This window comes from Sorex fumeus, unplaced genomic scaffold (genome assembly GCF_029834395.1).
Source record: "Sorex fumeus unplaced genomic scaffold, SorFum_2.1 ptg000024l, whole genome shotgun sequence".
Lineage (NCBI taxonomy): Eukaryota > Metazoa > Chordata > Mammalia > Eulipotyphla > Soricidae > Sorex > Sorex fumeus.
The window spans coordinates 10,713,875-10,739,065 of NW_026606081.1; positions in this window are offsets into that span (position 1 = coordinate 10,713,875).

Below are 25,191 nucleotides of genomic sequence, written 5' to 3' on the forward strand. Positions count from 1 at the left end.
ACATCAGGATTATTAAGACTCTATAGATCATGGTACAAGAGACAGTACAGGGATTAAGGCACTTACCTTGCATATGGCTGAGCCTTATTCATACTAAGAACCATATTTGGTCTCCCAGCAGCACCAGGCTCACCCCTAACAGCACAGAATAAGGAATAGCTCCTAACTACCACTGGGAGTAGCCCAAAATTGGCTCCACCCTAATCCCCAATAAAGACAAAACCAAAATAGACTCGGATCATCTTTTATGTATCAACCGCTGGTTTTATTCCTAGACACTAATTTAGATGAGAATGCTCTTACTATACCTGATTGTGGGAAATTTAGCCTTACTTTATGAGAAATGGAGAAAAGTTATAAAAGAAAAAAGCTTCAGTTTTTATTTGTTTATTTATTTATTTTGAAGTAAAATCAGATTTTATTTCAAGACTTTTAGGATGGGGAAGGAGAGAGAGAGAAAATGAGTGAGAGATAGATTAGATAGATTAGATAGATAGATAGATAGATAGATAGATAGATAGATAAAGAGAGAGAGAGAGAGTAAGTAACATGTTCAAGAGAGAAAGAGAGAACACCGACTTCTTCAAATACAGAGAGAGATCCAGTAAACACAGGTTCCATATATGTTCAGGTGCCACATGTGCTCAGCCATGTTGACACAAGCAGCACATGTGCAAAATTCAGTTTTTGATGGGAAATTGATATGTAGGTACTCCAAACTGCTTCTGGATGAGATATTTTAGTTTTTATTAATTTAAATGTATTGTTGAAGGATATATTAATCTGTGTTCATATAATTTAAAAATATGCATTGATAAAAGGAAAATGCTATAGGAATACATTTTTATTTATTTATTTATTTTATTGAATCACCATGAGATACAGTTACAAAGCTTTCATGTTTGAGTTTCGGTCATATAGTGATCATACACCCATCGCTTAACCAGTGAACATTTTCCAACATCAAAGTCCCCAGTGTCCTCCCCATCCCAACCCTTTCCCTGCTTGTGTGATAATTTCCATAATACTCTCTCTCTACTTTGATTACATTCAACATTTTGACACCAGTCTCACCATTATTATTTGTAATTTTCCTTCCACCACTCAACCTGCTGAAAAGGTAATGCTAGACAATTTATTTTGTATTGCTTCTTATGAATTGCATACAATGTTGTGCAGCTGCAAGAATGACCACATGCTCCTGAAATTTTAAAATTTTAGATAATTAGAGTCTGCAGAGATCTCTGTAGTGAGCTGCTTGATTCCAAGAATCTTTTGTGTGTCTCTGGATCATAGCAGTAAAGGAGCTTAAGTAGTAGCCGAGGGCAGTTTTGTAGGCATCATCTCAGGGTCCCAACAGGGTGGAGGGATGAGAGGACCAGCTCATCCCCTATCCTGTGAGGCCTGGCATTAGCTTTTACTGTTCCCATGTACCTGGGGTTTTCATTGGGTTCTGGACTCTCGATACTCTGAAGAGTTTTGGTGAAAGAAGGGATGCTAAGCATGAGTTGGGTATCCATCATCACATGTGTCAGAGGTCCTTTGGATCAGATATTCCCTCCGGTATAACACCTATCTCAATGGTTTTATCACTGTTATATCTAAACTAATGGATGATTAGAAGTAACATCAAACAAGGGTTCCATCCTTTCCCCTTATAGGATAAAAGGGTTTATTATGATTATCTCTAAGGGCAATATAAACTCTAAAGACAACATAAATAGTACAGTTTTAGTAGTCTAATGAAACCTTGTGATACACTCCTAATATATTAGTAATTTAGAAATAATAGTGGATTTGACTACTAGACCAAATTTAAAAAAAAGACACTGTGATCAATATTTGATTCCTCAATAATCTTGCCCAACGTTAAGAACTTTAAACTTTGTCTTATTTTTTTTTCTTTTTTTCTTTTTTGATCACACCTGGCTATGTACAGGGGTTATTCCTGGCTCATGCATTCAGGAGTTACTCCAGGCGGTGTTCAGGGACTGTATGGGATGCTGAGAATCAAACCCAGGTTGGCCGTGTGCAAGGCAAATGCCCTACCTGAGGTGCTGTCACTCAAGTCCGCGATCTTTATCTTCTTGACACACTGGAAATGGCACCTGGGGAACAGTTGTTAAATGTTTGAGAAGTAAGTGGAATGTGAATATGAACCACTTCTGGAATTCATTTGTAACATCATATCCACTATATGATTATAAAGGCCCTCCCGTTGATCATCGATTTGCTCGAGCGGGCCCAGTAACGTCTCCATTGGAGACTTTGTTGTTACTGTGTTTGGCATATCGAATACGTCACGGGGAGCTTGCCAGGCTCTGCCGTGCGGGAGAGATACTCTCGGTAGCTTGCCGGGCTCTCCGAGAGGGGCAGAGGAATCGAACTCGGGTCGGCCATGTTGGCTGCATGCAAGGCAAACGCCCTACCGCTGTGCTATCGCTCCAGCTATATAATCATAACTATGATTATATAGTTATTAACAGTAATTTTGAATTTTTGTTAAAGTTTGTAAAATTTGGAAGCATATTGCTTCCATAAACTTTGGTTTGTTGTTAAAAAACTTAAAATTTGAAACTTAAAACTTGAAAAGCTTAAAATTTCCCTCTGGTATAATGTTTTAACTAAGAAAAAGGTCTAGCGAGTTACGGTCAACAAGTTTTATAAAATTTAATATTTACCTGAATAATTTAAATGCTTCTGTATAATTTTTCCTCTCTATAGTAGAAAATATGTTTCTTGTATTCTTCAAATTTTTAATATCGCCATTATTCACAAGTATACAAATAAATTTTTAAAAATATTTTTGAAAGTCAATTTCCTGAAGGAAATTGAAAAGGATGCAACAGTATATAAAGTTAGATGAATGGCATCGCTTAGATTTGGTTACAAATATAATATTTTAATCATTAATAATTAGAAGTAAATTTCAGAAATAACATTTTAATTTAATAACATACTCATATTTAATAAAATTGGCACTCACTCTTTAATGATCTCTGGAACTGGAGTGTATTTTCAAATTTGCCTACTTGCCAAATAAAGATCTACATCCAGACTGTGACTATGTATGTATGTGTGTGTGCATGTGTGCATGTGTGTGTGTGTATATATATCTGTGTATATATATTATACACACATATGTATTATATATTTAAATATATATCAATGTTTTTTTGGTGAAGCAATATCATTTTTATTGAAACTCATTTAGAAAGATGTGAGGGAAAAGCAAGTGAGAAAATCATGTTTTAGGGAGAAGACAGGCATCTTTAGAGTCAAAATAGGCAATTAAAGAAACAGAGAGATAAATGCTAGAGATACATGTTCAAGAGAGAACATGGGCTCCAAAAGCAAGCCTAATATATATATACATATATATGTATGCATATACATATATATAAATTATTTACGCTCAAATACGCACATACACACAGACACACACATGTATATTGGCTTTGGGGACAGAATTTGCGATGCTTGAGACTTACTCCTGGATCTGTGCTCAGGAGAATCAGTCCTGGTTGATAGAAGGCCATGTGGTCCTGGGGTTCAAACCCAGGCCCCATACATTCAAAGCATGTCCTAAGTTCTTTGAATTCTAGCTGCACCCCATAAATATTCTGTTTCACTTCCACATGTTCCTTTTTGTTTTGTACCCCTAATTGACTTATAAGATTGCATAATGTATAAGTTTTGCACTTTAGCACTGTCCTCCTGTTGTTCATCGATTTGCTTGAGTGGGCACCAGTAAAGGTAAAAGGTAAAGGTAAAGGCCCTCCCGTTGATCGTCGATTTGCTCGAGCGGGCCCAGTAACGTCTCCATTGGAGACTTTGTTGTTACTGTGTCTGGCATATCGAATTCTCGGTAGCTTGCCGGGCTCTCCGAGAGGGGCGGAGGAATCGAACCTGGGTCGGCCATGTTGGCCGCTTGTAAGGCGAACGCCCTACCCGCTGTGCTATCGCTCCGAGCGATAGCACAGCGGGTAAGGCATTTGCCTTGCACGCAGCCAACCTGGCTGACCCGAGTTCAATTCCTCTGCCCTTCTCGGAGAGCCTGGCAAGTACCGAGTGTATCTCACCCGCACGGCAAAGCCTGGCAAGCTACCCATGACTTATTCGATATGCTGGGCACCAGTAATGTCTCCATTATGAGACTTCTTGGTACTGGTTTTCGCAAATCAAATATTCCACGGGTAGCTTGTGGGCTCTGCCTTGTGGGCAGGATACTCTCTCTAGCTTGCCAGGCTCTCCGAGAGGGATGGAGAAATCGAACCTGGGTTGGACGCGTGCAAGGTAACTGCCCTACCTGCTGTGCTGTAAGTTCTAGTTTTCTTATTTCTGCAGTTAAACAGTGTCATTCTAAAATACATAGGAATAAATGAACAGCAAAAATAATTTTGGTAGCATACAAATATGGAAAACCTATGTAGAGGAAGGTGCCCACCAGCATGACCTGGAGAACAGCTTTGAAGAGATGAGCTGAGGAGTTGACTTTAGAAATAGAGTTATAAAAAAACTCATACTTATTCTAGTAGCTTTTAGTGAAACTCACGAGGAGAGCAATTGAAGAACATAAAATGATCAAATGTCACTTTATAGAAAATAGCAGAGAAACTTTATGGGGTGAGGGGATGTTTCTTTGTGTAATAAAGAAAAGGGAGTTGAATGAAGGTTGAGAAGATCCCAGCGCAGTTGCTACTGTTTGGTACTCTATGGCCAGGGGTCTAGCATCAGTTTTCTTAAAGTTTCCCTCTGGCCCAATCAGAGGCAAAACCATACAACAAGGCAACTTCTCCCAGGAAGGGGCTGTCACACTCTCTAAACTCCAAGCCTCAGAGCAGTCTATTTCAACTTTTACTAAACCCAGAGAGTCCTCCTACATTTTCAACAGGAGTATGGGGAAATAGAAGGGGCGAAATTGCTGTAAAGCATTGACAAGGTATAATTTTGATATGGGAAGAATATTTTATTCCTTTAAAAACATGTTTGTTATAACATGAGGCTGACACCTAAGGACAGTAAATTCACAGGATAGATAGATTGCTCCATAGTTGGAAGCCTGCCTCATGAGCAAAGGGGAGAAGGCAGCTGGAATAGAGAAGGGATCACTAAGAAAAAGATGGCTGGAGGAATTGGTCAGGATGGGAGATGTGTGCAGAAAGTAGGTAAAGGACCAAACATGATAATCTCTCAGGGTCTGTGTTGCAAACCATAATGCCCCAAAGTATGGAGACACTATGGGGAATCATATCTGCAATGGAGGCAGAGGGAGGGTGGGAAAGGGGTTTTATTCCAGGGATATTGGTGGTGGGGAATGTGCACTGGTGGAGGGATGAGTGTTTGATCATTGTGTGATGGTAACCCAAACATGGAAGCTTGTAACTATCTCACGGTGATGTAATAAAATTAATAAAAAGAAAAAAAAAGAAACTCCAAAAATAAAAATAAAAAATAAAAAAAAATAAAAACATGTTTGTTGGCCTGTATTTTCTATACACTGGTCAACACAGGTCAACACACTGGACCATGCTAGTCCTAGGTAGAGAAAGGTTGAAAACCACTGCTCTGTGCCTGGGTTATGCAGGACAAGACCTAACACATAAGTGGAAAAAGCTTGGAGACTTTTGTTCTCTTAGTATCATAGCTGATTAAAGGACATTCCTTGCCCAAATAATTTTCTTTATTCTATTTTCTTCACTCTTCCCTTTTGTGATTTGTTTTGTTCTGAGGAGGAGGGATTGAGAAAACACACCCAGGGATGTTAGAACCTTGCTTCCGCTTTGTGCTTAACAATTACTTGGGGAGTTCAGGGATACTAGTTACTGCCAGGGTCAAACCCAAGTCAATTGAGTTCAAGGCAAGCACCTTGCCCACTCTTCTCTCACTCCAGTCCTCCACTTCAATTTTGTAAACAGCAACTTTATATTCTTCTACTTATCTATGTCTATTCCCATTTTCTAATATTGTATGATTGTGTTATTTAAAATAATTGCGGTAGAGTACAACATCGGAAATAAAAATAGAAAAGTGTAGCATTTGAGGCTCTTTGGGAATCTGGTAGCTAGAAAAATATGGTGTACATTTCACATCTTCTGGATGCTCCCAATTGTGAATAAAAAAAAATACTGCATCTCAAGCGATAGCACAATGGGTAGGGCGTTTGCCTTACAAGCGGCCAACATGGCCGACCCGAGTTCGGTTCCTCCGCCCCTCTCGGAGAGCCCGGCAAGCTACCGAGAGTATCGCGCCCGCACAGCAGAGCCTGGCAAGCTCCCTGTGACGTATTCGATATGCCAAACACAGTAACAACCAAGTATCCAATGGAGACGTTACTGGGCCTGCTCGAGCAAATCGACGATCAACGGGAGGGCCTTTACCTTTTACTGCATCTCAAATACCCAAGAAAATAAGTGGCAATGTGAAGTCATACTTGACTAAGAGGTGGAAGAGTGAACTAACCCATTACAATTTGAAGTCTCAAAAGGATAATGGAGTTTTATTATAAAGATCAGATTCTATTGGATTATTTTTAAAAACTCTCTTGTTAATAACAGAGCAAACATTTATGTAAAATTAAAAGAGGTGTATATAAATGTTTGTAATTAAAAAAATGTTGGTCAGACTACAACTGAATCTTACGAAGACAATGTTTATGAGAAACAGCCTCATTCCTGATGCTCCATTCGCTCTCAATGAAATGACCATCTCCGAATGCAACAATTATGTGTACCTAGGTTGAGAAGTCAACATGATGAATGACCTGGCACCTGCGTTGTGCAGGAGGAAGAGAGTGGCTTGGAACGCCTTCAAGAGCATCGAAGAAATAGCTAAGAGGACAAAGAACCTCCGGCTCTGGGCACATCTTTTTGATTCCACTGTTCTTCCTACATTAACATATGCCTCAGAGACCTGGGCCCTATGCAAACAGGATGAGAACACTATTTGGGCCTCCCAAAGAAGAATTGAAAGAGCTATGCTTGGAGTATCACGTTTCACTCAAATGAGAGAAAGAATCCAGAGTTTCGACCTCCGTTGACGATCAAGAATCAGGGATGCTGTCTCATTTGCTATGGCATCAAAAATCAGATGGGCTGGACACGTAATGAGATTTAGAGATGACCACTGGACTGGATTCCATAGGACGTCAAAAGACCACGTGGCCGCCCACCTACTAGATGGTCAGATTTCTTCATCAAGATCATGAACGATCCGTTTGAGACTCTTCGCGTTCCTAGAACAAACAGCCGCCATTGGGCGACACTAGCACGTGATAGGGACAAATGGAGATATTACTGGCGCCTGCTCGAGCAAATGGATGATTAACAGGAAGTCAGGTGATCAAGTGATACAAATGTTGAAGCCAGTTTCTCCTACATCTTATTAGAAACTAAAAGCTGTAGTTATCTAAAAGGAGAGATCGCGGTATTTGCAATTTAATCAAAGGTAGAATGAAATATCTAAAAGGAGAGATCGCGGTATTTGCAATTTAATCAAAGGTAGAACGAAAGGTAGATGAAATAGCAGTCTTCCATCACATCCATCACCATTTAGAACTTCAGGTCTGAATATGTCATGACACAGGGGCTTTGTAATCAAGAATGAAAACAATGCTCACTGTGGAGGTAGCAGGTGTAAGGGGCCAGACCATTTTAATACAGGGAACACAACGAAAGCAAAATTTAAGCTAGCAGCTAAAATCATAGATTAGCTTAAATAAATGATAACATAGCAGAGTTTGAGATAGAAGTTGTCAGTAAGTATAAACCATTTAAACTGCATTTTTTCCAATTTTCTGCAATTTTTCACTTTTTCTGCTAAAGCTGCCAAAGAAGATGACCGCAATTTTGTGTGAGATGTTTCGCAATTTTCTGGTGTCATTGATTAGTACTCAGTGGCAAATATTTTGAGCTTTCCCTCCAGTCACTTGAAATGAACCACAATCACAACAAATTACTGAAATGATTGTCAAGAACCCAGGTAACACCATTAAGCGTTTGTTGGGTCAAAAGAAAATTGCATGAAATGAATACCTTTTGGTATTTTTTCCCCACCCCCATTTTTTATTTTTCTAACATAAATTAGATGTGTTCAATGTATTGTCGAAAGAAACATGCCCAGGGAGAGGCCAACAGACTGCAGAGAATGGGCCCAGACAGTCACCCACTTCATGCACAAAGCAGGGCCGGCTGCCCGACCCAGCACGCGGAGACTTCCACATTCACTCCTGGTTCAGGAGTTCTTCCTGTGTCCACTGTAGCAGGATGGTTTCTCATGAATCAGAGGAATCAGACATAAGATATTTTGTTCATAAATTTCCTTGAACAGTTTTTAAAATCCTTTTACATGAGAAATGAGTTTTGTTAAGGAAAGGAGTCACTCTTAGTATGTTGAAACCCTTAAGGAAGTAGGTGGGGTTGAGTGGCTCGAGGGAGACAGAGCATATACCTCTCATGTAGTTCCATTCCCAGCATTGGAGAGAAAAGGACCTACACAATTGCTCCTAATAAGAAGTGCACTGCCCTCAAGATCAGTTTCTCTATCCTCATGCCGGGAAATGTAAAGTTCTTTAAAACTTTTCTCTGCAGGGTCTTAACAATAGTCAGTGGGGAGGGCTAATGCTTTGCACACAGCTGATCTGGATTCTATCCCAGGCATCCCAAATGGTCCCCTAACACCACCAGGAGTGATTCCTAAGTGCAGAGCCAGGAATAACCCCTGAGCATGGTTGGATGAGTCCCAAAAAGAAAAAAAAAAGCCCTACAATGATATTCCCCCTGAATAAAAGACTGTAGGTTCCTCTTTTGCGTGCTAGTTAAGAGACTGGCTACTCACAGTTCTACAAACACTGGACATTTTTTTCTCTGTATTTTCTGTTTCAAATACTCTCATTTTTCTCCTAAATTTAACTGAAAATTGAATAATCAAAACCTTTCTTGACTCTTCCACTTTTGAGCTTGCCCCTCCAAAAAAATTTATCATTTTCTTCAGAGCCTTAAGGCTGGAAAGCTACCTGTGACATATTTGATGTGCCAAAAAGAGTAACAAGTTTAACAATGGAGACCTTACTGTTGCCCGCTGGAGAAAACTGATATACAAGGGGAGGACAGTGCTACAGTGATTTTCTTAAAGCCTTATACCTATATTTGTTTCTCTTTATGTCAACACAATTTCTGTTTGGTCTCCTCCATGACAGGGAACTTGTATCATCAGAACCAAGCACACAGTTATGGCACAGAGTAGAAATATACAAATAATTGTAGAAAGAAACAATAAGAAACAGCAAAGAAAGGGCAGATAAGAGAATGAAGAGATGGAGAAAAGAGATGGGAGAAAAGGAAAGAGAAAGGGAAATGCATGAAAGCAGGGAATAGGAAGTACAGCTGAATTAGATAGTTAGAAAATAAATTTACAATTCTCCAAGGAAAATTAAAATGTCACTAATCATAAAAAATGAAAAATCAAAATGTTATTGTGTGAATTACAGACATCAGAAATTAGTTAATAAATCTATGAGAAGTAACATGGTAGATGACACCTAGCCAATAAATATGTAATTGACTCTGAAACTGTATTCTAAATAGTCCTGAAGTCAAAGGGAGTTATTAGTTAAGCTTTGTCAGCATTGATCTACTTTATTAGAATCAAAATTAAAAAACCAAGCAGTTGTCATCACCTAGAGGTGAAGAAAAAAACTCTAATTTCTCTATCCTAACACAAGAATTTTTGAAACACATCCTTGTAATTTCTATCTCTGAAAGATCAAGTAAGAACAGATAAAATTTATTTTAACATGCATTTTTGGAATTTACTAGGAAAATAGTAATGATAAGGGGAATAAAATAAGACATGAGAAAGACCAGGGGAAGAAAAAAGCCAAAAATGCCTTCTGTATGTACTTTGCTAAGTCAAATCTTTTAAAGATAGTTTGTTTTTTTATGGCAAGCCCATATTGATACTGATAAGGGCTGAAAAATATGTCAAGTACAATACTCGTGTGGTGAGATAAAAGCAATTTGGGGTGCTGTAGTAGATCCTTAAATTCTCTTCTATTCCAGTAGCTATGATTTTCATTGCCTTGGACTGAGAACTTTTCTTGTATCAGATTAACGGATGAAATCTATTTCCTATCAACACAGAAGTTACTTCTGAATTAATTTGTGCAGTTGACTTTACCTTAAGAATTTTTCATCTCTCTCTAAACTACTTAGTATTTTCAATACATCGAGGTGACATACTTCGTGGCTTGATTTTCCAGGGTGAGGATTAAGGTACTGATGGAGTACCTGAATCTGGTTCACTGTAATGGGACTAGTCATGTTCGCCCCGTACCAAAGTGTAATCATATTTTGCTCAACCAAATCATTCTTAAGAGGAGAAAAGATAAAGGAGAAATGATATGTCTATTTTCTTTCGGTGATCCCATTAGCCTTTCACTTAGGTTGAGTTGAGTCAGGAAAGACTGAGCCAGCTGGAAAATGGAAAGATGCTGTCTAAGCAACCTAAATTAAACGATGGGAGGGAATTGTTTCAACAACACCTTGCTGCAATTTTCTGCTTGGCCAACACAAACTTCTGTTTAGAAGCACATTTAGGGAGCCACCTTTTCTTGCTAACATTTTCGAACAGCTGCAACCTTCTTTAAAGATGCCAATCGTTGGTAACGGGTTCTGAAAACAAGAATGGCTTGTGACTATTGAAATTATGTGAATGGATCATTATTAGCAGGTTCCAGACAATCCCCAAAGGTCAAAAAAATTTGTTAAATGTTTTTATATAATTTGCATGGATGTATCTAAATTTAATTTTCTGTGCTTTGTGACAGAGGATAGCAAATATTTTTATCGAATTATAAAAGACTGTTCTACATTGGCAAAATCTCCCTGGAAATTAATAATTTTAACAATAAACTCATTATCAAAGTTGTTATCTAGAATAAAATTACACTCTTCAACTGAAAGCCAGTTATAAGCTTTGTGTGTATGAAATTATTTTAGATTCATTCTTTTCTTCATTTATGGTAAAAAAAAATCACCTCATCTTATCTTAACTTTTACTGCTGTATCTTGAAGCAAACAAACAAGCAATTTATTATTTTAACATGGAAATTATTCAGTATGCACTTAAGAAAGCCTTTGCTGTTTTTACACTTAAATGGATATAAATATATGTCTCAGGGGAAATCACCAATTTGAGAAATTTCAACTAAATTATATATGACAATGAAAGAGAAGAAAAATAATTTATCTTTCTGTTGCTTCTGTTCTAGGATATATAATTTATATACTTAAATTATCCAAATACCTCATTTTGTCCTGGTTCCCAAATCCTCCTCACCTTCTCGTTCAAGGACTGCTATAGACTCAAGTCTTTTTCAATGTTTCTACTTTCTCTTTTTGGTGCTAATATTCAGTAGAATGGAGCACTTTGGTGGTTTAAGTCAGGAGATCTGTCAAACCACAAAGTACATCACTAAGTTCTGAATGAAGGTCTCTCTGATCTTCTACTGAGGTCCTAAATTCTGTTGCTGGATTTGCTTCTGGAACAACATAGTGTAAGTGTGGTGACAGGGATTGAACCTTGGGCTCCCACATTCAGTACACGTATAGCAACCCTTTGAACCTTCTCGCCAGCCATACACATGCTTTTCTTACATATTAATTCCTATTTAGGAACCCAGTTAGAGGAGTGGAAGGAAAAAAAATTCCTGTTGGATACAGCATTTACAAAAGGAGAAACTCGTGTCATGATGCAGTAAGCAAGGAGGAAAAAAATGCTTCCTGTTAATAAATGTCTAACTAAAGCCTCAGGATGATGGATAGAGGAGTAAATTAATAACAGGCACTGAGAAGGAATAAGAAATACATTTGTGCCAGTTCGTATATGAACATGCTGTTTCACCGATTTTCTATCAGAAAGTGGTAATGGGTAAGAGATGGGGGAGGGAAGAAGGGAAGAATGAAAGGAAAGAGATGGAGAGAGAGAAAGTGATAACAATAAATAATAAGCTGAGCAGACAGTGTGCATGCGGGAGGTTGAGGTTCAGTCATCAGCATCACAAGGTTCCTACCGACTCCTGCACCTCTTTTAGCAATCCTCAGTACAGTCTGGAAGAACCCTTAACCCCTAAGTACCACCATATCTGCACCCATTCCCCACACCTCTTTCTCCAAAAGAGTGGTAACAAAAACTTGAGTTATGACTGCTTAGTTGTTATTCTGAGCTTCACATCATAATGAATGTGAGAGCACTTTTAACCTACCCAGTCCTGTTGGTATTTTTTTGCTGTTGTGACCTTTCCTTCAGGACCTGCTTACACTATTGGTATATAGATCCACCAGCCGAACTGAATTGGTTTGATATAATGGAACTACCTAATCCTCTAGAGAAGCTAATACCCACACCTGGTATTATTTGGAAATTTTCTTTTCAAAAAATTTCCCAGTATGACAGTTTCTCAGTACTTTGATACACATATCCTATTTCTTCTTCTACTCTTTGAAGTTCCCAAGTCCAAGGGGTAAAAACCCTTACCAAATCCTTGATAAGCATCTCTGACATCCAATGCTGGAGTTGGTCTTGCTGTGGCTCTTCACTCAATTCTTGCTATCTGCATTCCTGTTAAACCCTGATTTGGGATTCAGAATTTTTCTTTCATATCTAAAATTTTAGAATTACTATTACCTGCATTCTAAATTGGTGCTCACAAACAGGCATTCCAAATCCAGGACTCAACATTCCCATACTAATCCATCACCTTTGGTAGGAGATGACTATGACTGGGAAAGGGTAGTCTTTGCTTTCTATTTAAACAGTTATTGTTGTTAATTAGGTATATACAAATTCAAAACTATTAGAAAAACAAATACATAGAAACTGTTTTATTTTGGTGGCGGTGGGGGTAGGGTGGAGGTAGTTTATGTACTGAGCCCCATCTGGCTCAAGAGTTTCCCCTGCTAGTACTTGGGGAAACACATGCTCTATTGGGGACTCGGTTGCCTGCAAGGTTGCCTGCCTTATCTCCTAAGCCACCTCGCCTTCCTACCATCTTTTCCTGTCTGCTGATATTTGTTTACCTTTAACTATTTTATTCAAGTACAAATATGGAGATACATATATATCATTTAGCACAGCGGCAGGGCGTTTGCCTTGCACGCAGCCAATATGGCTGACCCGAGTTCGATTCCTCCACCCCTCTCAGAGAGCCCAGCAAGCTACCGAGAGTATCTCGCCCGCATGGCAGAGCCTGGCAAGCTACCCGTGACGTATTCGATATGCCAGACACAGTAACAACAAAGTCTCCAATGGAGACATTACTGGGTCCGCTCGAGCAAATCGATGATCAATGGGAGGACCTTTACCTTTACCTTTACCTTACATTCTTACATGAAGTTACATATTATAAATTTCTTTAACTTTCACCAAAACATACACTTATTAGTATATGATTGTCAGTATACAAAAGCTATTAATATTTTTCAACAGAATAATCTGTTTTCAAAACGTATATATTAATATTTTAAAACACTTTTCCATCATTGATTTTCTCCTCTGGAATTACACTATTTGCATTTGCTAATACTATATTTTTCTAGCACAAATGTTTATGAGCAGACCTTTTCTTGACATCATTAAAACTTATTATCTCTATATGACTTTCCATTTTGTTTGAAGTGGGGAGAAGACTTAGGACCAAACTTGGCTGGGCTCAGGGTCAGGGAATTATATGTGATGCTGAGGATTGAACTCAGATTGGCTTAGTGAAAGGCAAGTGCTCTACTCACTATACTATCTCTCTGGACTCTTGGTGTCGTATGTCATTTTCCTCAATTCTATTTGGCCGTCTAATAAAATGGCAGCTAAAACTTATGTTTTTGTTACTTTTCCTTTAAGTTTTCATTTACGTTTTCAGGAAACACGGAAATAAGGATAAGCATCAGCTGTGACATAAGAACAGCAGTTTGGGTGACATCTGGGCAAGGCAAACACTCTAGATTTTATGTAATCCGTCTGGCCCTAAAATGCTTTATTAATTATTTTCCCACTCCCAATTGTATGTGTGTATGTGTGTGTGTGTGTAGTTATTGCAATGACCACGTATCACATATATGCCGGGTGTGGTATTCACCAGGAGTCCCACATTATTTTTGATGCTCACAGATACATGCCCATGGTGTGTTAGAGATCACACACACTGTTCATACGTCCACATGTGCTTCTCATACAGCAGAATTTCAGATACTTTGCCCAGCACCTTTAGGCAGAGCTGGGAATCAAATGTATGGCCTCTTCTTAGAAGACAGGTGTTTGCCACTGAGGTATCTCTGGGCCCCCAAATCTAGACACCTTATTATCTGCTCATTAGCCATCATGACTCTAGTGAGCATTAAACTCTTTCTGTGTTCTTTCTGCCAGTAAAGCTTAAACAACAAATGATAAACTTGGATTCCCTCAGAAGAGTGCCCGACATCTCTAACTGGCACTCATTCCTTTCTATACAGATTATATTTTCCTGAATTTTCATTAGAACTCAGTCATCATCGAGACGATTAGAAGGAACTTATAGTTTAAAAAATTAGATTTGATGAAAAATAAAACACTGTGTTGATTTTCTTTTACCTCCAGGGTCATATTTGGGGCTGAGAACTCAGCAGTTATTTGTTTCTTACATTACCATAAAGGGCAGCATCCATTTTCTACACACCATTCCTAATAAAACTGTTTTTTTATAGTGTGCAGTTACTTTATGAAATACAGTTACTTTGACAATATCTATGCTGAAATTATGGTAGAGCACATTTTTTAATTCTCCAAGATTTTGGTCCACATATATAAAAATTCAAGCATACAGGCTTCTTGGAAATTGAGACCATATATGATTGATTATTGTATACTTCCAAATATCTGCCAAAGTGCTCAAGGCATCATAAGTATACCATAAAAGTTATTTGATTTAGTAGGCATTTCAGTGGAACTGAAATTCAGAAAGACCACTTCCAACTAAGGACAAGGGATATGGAAATTAATGCCATCTCCTATGCAGATTATTTGCATATCAGAATCAGAAGGATATTCTCAATCATGTGCTTTCTGAAAAAAATGTTTGCATGATTGTTTTAGCTTAAATTATTTTCATTTCATTAGTTTTAAAGACCCCCAAATAGAAATCTAATATAAACATTCTTTAGTGTAATGCTCAAATGTTATATTGTCTTTTTCTTATAGGATCTACAACATAATTTCATACTGAGCCTAGAAAATGTTCGTGAAACTCCATTTGGGGGGAGGAAGTAATATTTTATAATGCCAAAATATCTGCTTTTAAAAAAGACAGGTACTTTGCATTCATATTTTTCATTTAAAATTAAGTAGATAACAACCCAATAGAGAATTCAAAATAAGATGTAAGAGGAAAAGAATTCTGATAATTGAATGGTTTGGGTCCATTCTAAAGACTACAAAATTTCTTAAAATTACAGGTCAGTCATAGAAAACTTCCAGTTAAAAGAAAGGAATATAGAAAAAAGGTGTTGTTAGTGGAACAGTTACACCATTCACTATGAGTAGATAAATTTTTTTATTAACAAATGTGAGCATTTTTCTGCCAAACCTTAAGTCCCTGGCTCATTCCTTTATTTATACCTGCCATAAATACTCAAATACTATATAAATTATATAACTCTCGTATGCAGTCTTTGCAAGGTATATGCCTGAACAATTGTAATATTTCTTCTTTTTTCTCAGGATTAACCTTACTCTTTTGGTACTATTTATAGTTCAAAATTCCATAATTTTCCTATGATTTTTATGAAAATAACTTGGGATATTTGTAGTGATTGCATTGAATCTCTGCATATACTTCTGATATTATGAGAATTTTAAAGATGTTAATTATTCCAATAAGTTAACATGGAATTTCTTTCAGTATCTCTGCATCTTCTGGAAATGAACTTTTTTGCTTTGTATTATGTATCAAGATACATATCAATATGTATCAAGGCAAATTTGTTTATGTATCAGGATAATGTATGTCATATTATTCAGTATAATTTCTCAAGAAGAGTTTTAACAAGAAAGAAACGTCTCTTTTTCAAATGTTTCTTTTATCATTAAGGGATAATAGAATACTAGATATGTGTGGCTCTGTTTCATTTCTAAAACCAGCTTATGTATAATCCAGGACAACTTTCCTAATTAACATGCTGTATAGGAAGAATCAAATTTCTTGATAATTTACATTTAAACTATTAATCCTTCTTTAAGACTACAGAATTATTTTTATCCTTTGCATCTCTTTACAAATATAAGAGTAAATTTCTCTAGTAAAATTTCTCTAGTAAATTTCTCTAGTGAAAAGTATCTGAAACTGACTAGAATATCAATAAATCTTTCATTTACGTTTTTAAAAAGTATTGAATCTCCCACGATAAGCTAATGATTAAGTCATCATTTATTGACATCTTCTTTAATTTCTCTCAATGACATCTTGAAAGTGTTTATTTGGAAATGTATTAATGATGCAGAGATAGTATCATGGGTAAGGCACTTGCCCTGCATGTTTTTTTGATCCTGGTTTGATCCCAGGTGACACATATGGCCCTCTGAGCACTGCTGACAGTGATCCCTGATTAAGAGCCAGAATTAAGCCCTGTGCACAACAGGATATGACCCAGAAACCAAAAAGTAAAATAGAAAAATAAAATGTCTTACACATTCCAGTCATATGCAAAGGAATAAAAGTTACACCATGTATAAAATTTCATTCAAAATGACTAATAGACTTGTATGGTGAGCTTTGAAGCATAAAGAAATTTGAAGATTATATAGGTAAAACACTCCATACTCTTGGATTCCACTCAGTTTCCAGTGGTGAGGGAGACAAAAGCAAAAAAAAAAAAAACACAAACAAATGGAGTTATATCAATCTAAAAACGTTTCTGAGGGTGAAAGAAACTACCACTTAATGAGACATACTGAATGGAAGAAAATTCCCACACACCATGCATCTGACAGAGGCGTAATACCCACATTACATAAGGCACTCAAAAATACAAGAATAATCACTAATAATGAATCAGTAATGGCAATGAGATGAGTAGAAACTTCATTAAAGGATACATACAGATGGCTAAAAGTCACATGAAACAATCAACATCACTTATTATCAGAGGAATGTAACACAAAATCATAGTCAACTATCATCTCAAACCTGTATATATGGTTTATATAAAAAGTCTAGAAACAGAAACTGCTGGAGACAGTTGAAGAAGAGGAATTTTCCTATAATATTTGATGGAAATTTTGCTTGTTTGGTTTTTGTTTTGCTTTGAGGGGCACACTTGACTCTGCTCAGGGGTTGTTCCTGGCTCTGTATTCAGTGATTACTCCTGGCAGGGCTCAGGAGGTGGTTCTAGGGGCTGAAATTGGGTCAATTGTGTGTAAGGCAAGAACCCTACCTGCTGTAGTACCTCTGCACTCAGAATGGAATGGACCAACTATGGTCCAGCCTCCAGCGAATGGACCAACTATGGTCCAGCCTCCAGGGACTGGACCAAATGTGGTCCACTCTCCAGGGAAAACAGTGAAAACATTTTATAAGAAAAATCAATAGATCTATTAAAAGATCCAGAAATCACACTTCTAGATATCTAATAACTAGGATAAACACTAAATTGAATATATATATGCATATTTATTTAGTGCAATGCTATTTATAATAGCCAAGTTTTGGAAGTAATCCAATTACCACACAACAAATCAGTGGTTAAAGATGTGGACTATATACAAATGAACTATACTTTTAAGCTATTAGAACAGATGAAATCTTGCTCTTCTGACAACATAAATATAACTAAAGTTTGTGATATTAAGCATAATAAATCAGAAGTATCAACACGAATATCATATAATCTCACTCATCTGTATGGTTTACCATAGCAAAGCAGCAAGCCGACAATGCCAAACAATGACAACAAACTTAAACTAACCACAGAACTAAAGTTATCAGAGAGAAAGAGAGACAAGAATTAAAGGAAAAAGGAAGTCCAGTGGACTGTGGTAGATATTGCATTGGCAGTGGTTGCAGAGAAAAATATTTTGAATTGCATGAAACTATAAAACAGTTTTATAAACCAGTGGTATTAAATATGAAAATAAAACACCCAGAAATAAAATCTTATACTTACTTTTCAGACTTATTCTGAAATAGTTTCCTATTTCATAATGATGTCATAGTTTTCTATATTGCTTTTATACAGATATCCCGCTATTATCTGTGTGTGTTTTGACCTACATCCTATAAGTCTTGTAAATTCATTTAATTCTAAGATATTGTTTGTATAGTCTTTTTAATGTACTCTATCATGTCATTTGTGAATAGTCACGTCTGAATTTTTTTCTTCTCAATTCTATTCCATTTCCTTGCCTCATTGTGCAGACTAAGCTATGTATTATCATTTCAATAGCATTAAAAATAGTGCTTATACTTGTCTATTTTTTATTTTAATGGAAATGTTTGAGCAGTGACAGCTCTACAAACAGGGGCAAAGGAGCTGCTTCTAGCTCAGTGCTTGGGTATTTGTTCCATTGGTGTTCAGGGGACCATGAAGATTTGGGGATGGAACTCAGGCCTCTGATACTCAAAGTGAATATTTTTTGTTTGGGGACCACACCTGACATTCCTCAGGGGATCATATGTGGTGTCAAGGATCTGACCCCATTCAGCCACATGCGTAACAAATACCCTATATATTGTTCTCTTTCTCTGACTCTATCAGTGAAATACTTTTTACTACTTTACAGATTGTATTGCCCACTAAAGATTGTTAAGTGGATAGTTTTATTAAGGAAGTTTTTTTTCTACTTCTCACTTATTAAGACTTTTATCATAAATTGCTGAAGTTTGTTAAATGATTTTTTGCATCAGTGAAGATATTTAATTTTTTTGTTTATTGTGTAAAGTTGTTACTGTGTCTGGCATATCAAGTACTCTCGGTAGCTTGCCGGGCTCTCCGAGAGGGGCGGAGGAATCGAACTCGGGTCGGCCATGTTGGCCGCGTGTAAGGCGAACGCCCTACCCACTGTGCTGTGTAAAGTTGATTACTTACATTGATTGATTAAAATATTAAATGGCTTTTGCATACTTGAAATAAACTCACTTGACTCTGTTTTGTTGTTTTGTCTTTTTGCTATTGCTAAGTGATGTTTACTAATAATCATTTGTAGTGGATTGGGATATATGTTTTGCATGTGAGATACCTGGATTTCAGTCCCTGGGAACACCTGCTTCCCTGAGCAGCCCCAGATTCTGCTCCCATGCCCTACATCGGGAATAAGATTTTTCTCTGGGTTTTTCCAAAACAAAACAAAGCAAAACATGGTGTTAATATCCAGAATATGCAAGACATTAGTAGAACTGTAAAAGAAAAAACCTCCAATATCATCAAAAATGGGGAGAAGAAATTAACAGAAACTTCCTCAAAACAAAAAACAAAAAAAGAAATGGTCAAAAGACACATGAAAAAAATGCTATCCATCACTAATCAACAGGAAGATGCAAATCAAAACAACAGTGAGATATCATCTCACACCATAGAGACTGGAACACATTAAGAAGAGCAAGAACAACCAGTGCTGATGCAGATGTGGGGAAAAAAGGACTCTTTTTCATTTTTGGTGGGAATGCTGACTGATCCAGACTTTCTGGAAAACAATATGGTCATTCCTTAAAAATCTAGAAATTGAGCTTCAATATGACCCAACACTAACCCTCTTGGAAATATCTTGGGAATGCAAAAAAGCACAATAGAAAAGACATCTGCACCTGTATGCTTATTGCAGCACTATTCACAATAGCCAGAAACTGGAAACAACCCAAGAACAGAAGACTGGTTAAAGAAACTTTGGTACATCTACACAATGAAATACTATGCAGCTGTTAGGGAAGATGAAGTCTTGAGATTTTCTTATAAGTGGATGAACATTGACACTATAATACTAAGTGAGATAAGTCAGAAAGAGAGGGACAGACATAAAACAACTGCACTCATTTGTGGAATATAAAATAACATAATATGAGACTATCACCCAAGAACAGTAGAGACAAGGGCCAGGTAGATTGCTCCATGGTTTGAAGCTTGCCTCATGATCTGGAGGAGAAGGGAGCTGAAACGGAGAAGGGATCACTAAGTCAATGATGGTTGGACAGATCATTCGGGATGGGAGATGTGTGCTGAAAATAGATAAAGGACCAAACATGATAGGCTCTCAGTATCTATGTTGCAAACCATAATGCCCAAACATAGTGAGAGAATAAGAAGGAAACTGTCTGCCATAGACCCAGGGGTTGGGTTATGATGGGGGTGCCTGGAGGGATACTGGGGACATTGGTGGTGGAAAATGTACACTGGTGGAGGGATGGGTATTTGAATATTGTATGGCTGAAACTCAATCATGAAAGCTTTGCAACTGTATCTCATGGTGATTCAATAACAAATAAATAAATAAATTGAAAAAATAAAGAGTGTTTGGGATCGCTTTGGAAAAAAAAAGGGTCAGTAACCTACAAGTAAAATTCTGCAAGCGACATTCATCTGGGCTCTCAGTGCAGAACCCTGCACAATCCTAGATTATAAGAAAGAAGAGAGGCTGGGCCAACTAACTGGTTCAGTTTGTGCTTCTTTTCTTTTTCTCACCTAAAGTTCAAGGAGAGAATTTATAAAATAAATTTGCAAGGAGCTATAACTGGTTTGCTCAGGGGAAAATGTAATGAGGGAGAAAATTGAGTTCTCATAGCTGGTAGGAAAAAACAACTTAGGGATCAAGCTGCCTTTGTTTGGAAACTGCCTTGATTAGACCACTTGGGTAATTGAGTCTCTGCGGGGCATGGGCATGACCTGGCACTGGAACTTCACAGACATGGAGCGAAGCAGGAGAAGCAACAGAAAAAGGGTGTGTCATGTGAGCCCCTTTGACCTCTACCCACTGAATCTGGTGAAAAGTTATTCACATTACAAAATGCTCAGAATATATTCACATTACAATATGCATGTATGAAGGCATGTGTACTTAATTGAAAAAGAAGGGTGAATCTATATGGGTTAGAAAGAAAAATATCATATTTACCATAATTGAAATGAAATAAGGGGAACCACAGAAATTATGCTTTTATAAGTTAGCACAAAAATTTGGGGAAAGGAGGTAGGGTTTTATGCCATGCCATATTATAAATTAGAATCTTAAAATAATCCTTCCTGTTTTTAATGAACTGTGAAAAACCCCTCCTTACATATGGACTAAACTTAACTAAGAAGCATATCATTTATTTTAGGAGAAAAAATCATAGGATTAAAAATATTCTGATGACATTTATATTAAGCTCTTTCTGGAATAGCACTATTAGTTAATTGATTTATTTGAAAAATACATATTGGTTACATATATGTGTGTGTATTTATACACACACACGCTCACACACACACACACACACACATATATATAACCTACTCTACTGCACTGTGCTAAGTACAAGGGGTACACAGTGAAGAATTCAGATAATGGAAATTAAAGCAGTTTCAAGTTTTAGATATTTATATTTTAGCATATACAAATTCAAAGAACAAATATCATTGGTTATTCTCTACTTCATCTATATCAAAGAAAGATAATTTAAGATAAGTGCACATTCCAACACCAATTTTCTGACATTAACAGAGACCTGCAGTTCAATAATTATCCACATTAGTAGAAACCCCACACCTTCAGATAATCATCCTTAACAAGACTCTTTCCACTTTAGATGCCACCAACTAGTGGGGTCCCCACATCTCCTGGTCAGTTCAGGCTGTCATAACAGGATATATAGAATGATCTAACAACCATGATGTATTTTGTTAGTTATAAAGGATGTAACGTCCTAACAACCATGATGTATTTTGTTAGTTATAAAGGATGTAACGTCCACAATAAGAGATCTGGGTGATTTGGTTCTTCTCATGGCTCTTCTGGACATTATATTGTGTTTAACACTGGAGATTAAACCCAACATAAGAATTTTGAGGTGGGGGGGTGCAGTTTAATATAGTGGTGCCAGGGAGCCTCTCTGTTACTTCTGAGTGACCGGCCAATTTGGTGGATTATCTTCACTCTCTTGGAGATTTGAGAATTCTCTTAAACTCCTACAACTCACTGAATGAGCCATACTTAAGATTAGTTTTTGCCTAGATTTTATAACACAGGAGCAGCTAAATGGAAGAAGTGCTGGGGTAAGGCCTGGGGAGAGAAGCAAACAGGACTGCTGTGCCCTCTCCTCAAGGAACCCAGCATGTCACCCTACCGGGACATCAAACTATTCACCAACCTGGGCATTCCCCCGATCTTTGATGGTCTCTATGTTCATAGGGGTGAAGTGTCAGTATGTGTATGTGATTGATTTCATCAGGCATGATTGATTCATCATCATTCGTTGGAGATTAAACCCAATACTCAACATTTTGTACCTGTTTGAGGGTCGGTAAGCAGAACTGAGACACTCAAGTTTCTTTCCATGTGGTTTATTTTCCTGGTGACCACTCCTATTTTCAATGCATTATGTTCTGAAAAAATCGTTGGTACAGTCTCTATCTTCTAAATTTTATGAAGGTATTTGTTGTGGTCCAGCATGTGGTCTATCTTGAAAAATGACATGTGCACACTTGAGAAGAATATGTATCCAGTTTTTTTAGATGAACTTTCTTCCATTTCTTCCTTCAGACAAAGTATATCCTTGCTGAGTTTGAGTACGGTTGATCTATCGAGAAGTAATAATGCAGTGTTGAAATCTCCAACCACTATGTATTGCTACTGATGTCTTTCTTCAAGTCTATAAGCAGTTGTTTTAAGTTTTTTGCTGTTCCCTCATTATGTTCATGTACATTTAGGAGTGTGAATTCTTCCTGATGTACAACTCCCTTTGTCATTAAGAAATGACCTTCACTGTCTCTTGTGACCTTCTTCAGTCTAATATAAAAGTGGTCTGATACCAGTATGGCCACCTCAGCTTTTTGAGGGAGTTGGTGCTTGTAGAATTGTTTTCTAGCCATTGATTTTGAGTCTGTGTTTTCTCTGACTGTTCAGATGTGTTTCTTCCAGGCAGCAAAATGGCGGGTTTAATTTTTGGATCCATCCTGACACCCTATGTTTTTTAATTGGTGTGTTTAGCCCATTGACATTGAGAAAGATAATTGTTAGAGGGTTTTGTCCCAACTTTCTGCCATAGTTTGGTGTCTGCCATAGTTTTGTGTATTTGAGATATATTTTGGTGTTTTTGTTTTCTTAAAGTTGCCCATTGAGTTTTTCTTGTAACCAAGGTTTTGATTCTATGAAGTTCCTGAGTTGTATTTGTGAAGCTGTGTGTCCTTCCTTCCAATATGAATGAGAGACTAGCTGGGTAAAGTATTCTTTGGTGAAGTGTTTATTTCATTGAGTTTTTTCACTATATCCCAGCACTGTCTTCAGGCCCTAACGTTTTCATCAGATTAGTCAGCTGTAAATCTTAAGGATGATCCTTTATAAACAATTTCTTTCTTTGATCTTGCTACTTTCAGAAGATATATCTTTTTTCATATTCTTAGCCAATAAGAACATGGTTGAAAATGGGTATGTTTTTGTCATAAAATAATTGATATGTTGTCATAAAATGGCAGAGTCGCCTGCCCCCGCACCTGGCTGTCCTCACCGGGGCCCCTTGGAGGGGGGTGGGTTGAGTTTCCCTCCCCACCCCGAGCAGAGCTCCGGCAGCTGAAGACCTCCGGAACCAGACACAACCATGCTGAGACCACTCTCCACATGCATGAAGGTACCAGCAGAGGAACAAAGGCATGCAGGTCACAGAGCTGAGATCTCCAAGCCTGCTCGGATCGGGACTGAGCATCCTCCACCCAGATCCTCCATCATCCAGTAGGCAGGGGTCACACCCACCAACTGACTCCCAGTGCCGTGTAATCCCATCAACGGCCAAGATCCAGAGACTATAAAACTCAGCTCTTGGAAGCATGTAGCCACATTTGCGTCCGCACGATATCTTATCTCATTCTTACTTTGGACAACCTGGTAGGCTACCGAATGTAACCTGCCCACATGGCAGAGTCTGGCAAACTGCCCTGCCCACATGGCAGAGTCTGGCAAACTGCCCGTGGTGTACCAAATATGCCAAATACCTGTAATAATGATGGGTCTCATTTTCCTAAACCTGGGACAGTCTTGAATATGGCACTTTTTAAAATCTCAGGACTAGGACAAAGGAGACATTCCTGGTGCCTGCTCGAGGCAATTGACAAACAACAGCATGATTGTGATTGTGATCGTAATCATTATCATAAAATAAATCTTATGGTATAGCCCCTGGAAACCACCCAGTGTGCCCTAAACATGCCCACGCCCCCAAATTAAAAGAAAATATTTCATAGTTAGAATATAGTTATCTTCTATAGAAGAAAACAATAGACTATGAATTTATAAATTGTAATATAACAAACATATACTATTAATATTTCATTAAATCTAATTTTTTAATCCATCTGAACACTTTTCTCCTCTCCCCTAATGCAGTGACACACACAAGTATCATAATATCATTATTTTTTCCATTTGTTTTTTATACATTTAATTACATGCCTTTAGATACTTTTAAATAAGTTGTAGGGCCAGTGTTCAACCATATCAACATCACTTAATTACTTCTACAATATATTATTGTTGACATTTTTTCTCAAAATTTAAAAAATTTCCATCTGAGAGTATGAAAACATTTATTCAATTATTTAAGATGGTCACATACAAAGAAAAAGAAAACTAAAAACTAAACTAAAAACAATTTAGTTTAAGCAGAAATAACAGAACAATTATTGTACCAAAATTTAACATGTAGCTGAAGCTACAGTAGGTAGGGCATTTGTCTTGCACACGGCCCGACCTGTCCACCTGGGTTTGATTCCTCCACCCATCTCGGAAAGTCTGGCAAGCTACCAGGAGTATCTCACCTGCACAGAAAATCCTGGCAAGCTACCCGTGACGTATTCGATATGCCGAACACAGTAACAACAAGTCTCACAGTGGAGACTTTACTGGGCCCACTCGAGAAAATTGATGAACAATGGGAGGACAGTGCTGCAGTGCTACAACAAATTAAACTATGTATTAAGAAAAATATTTTCC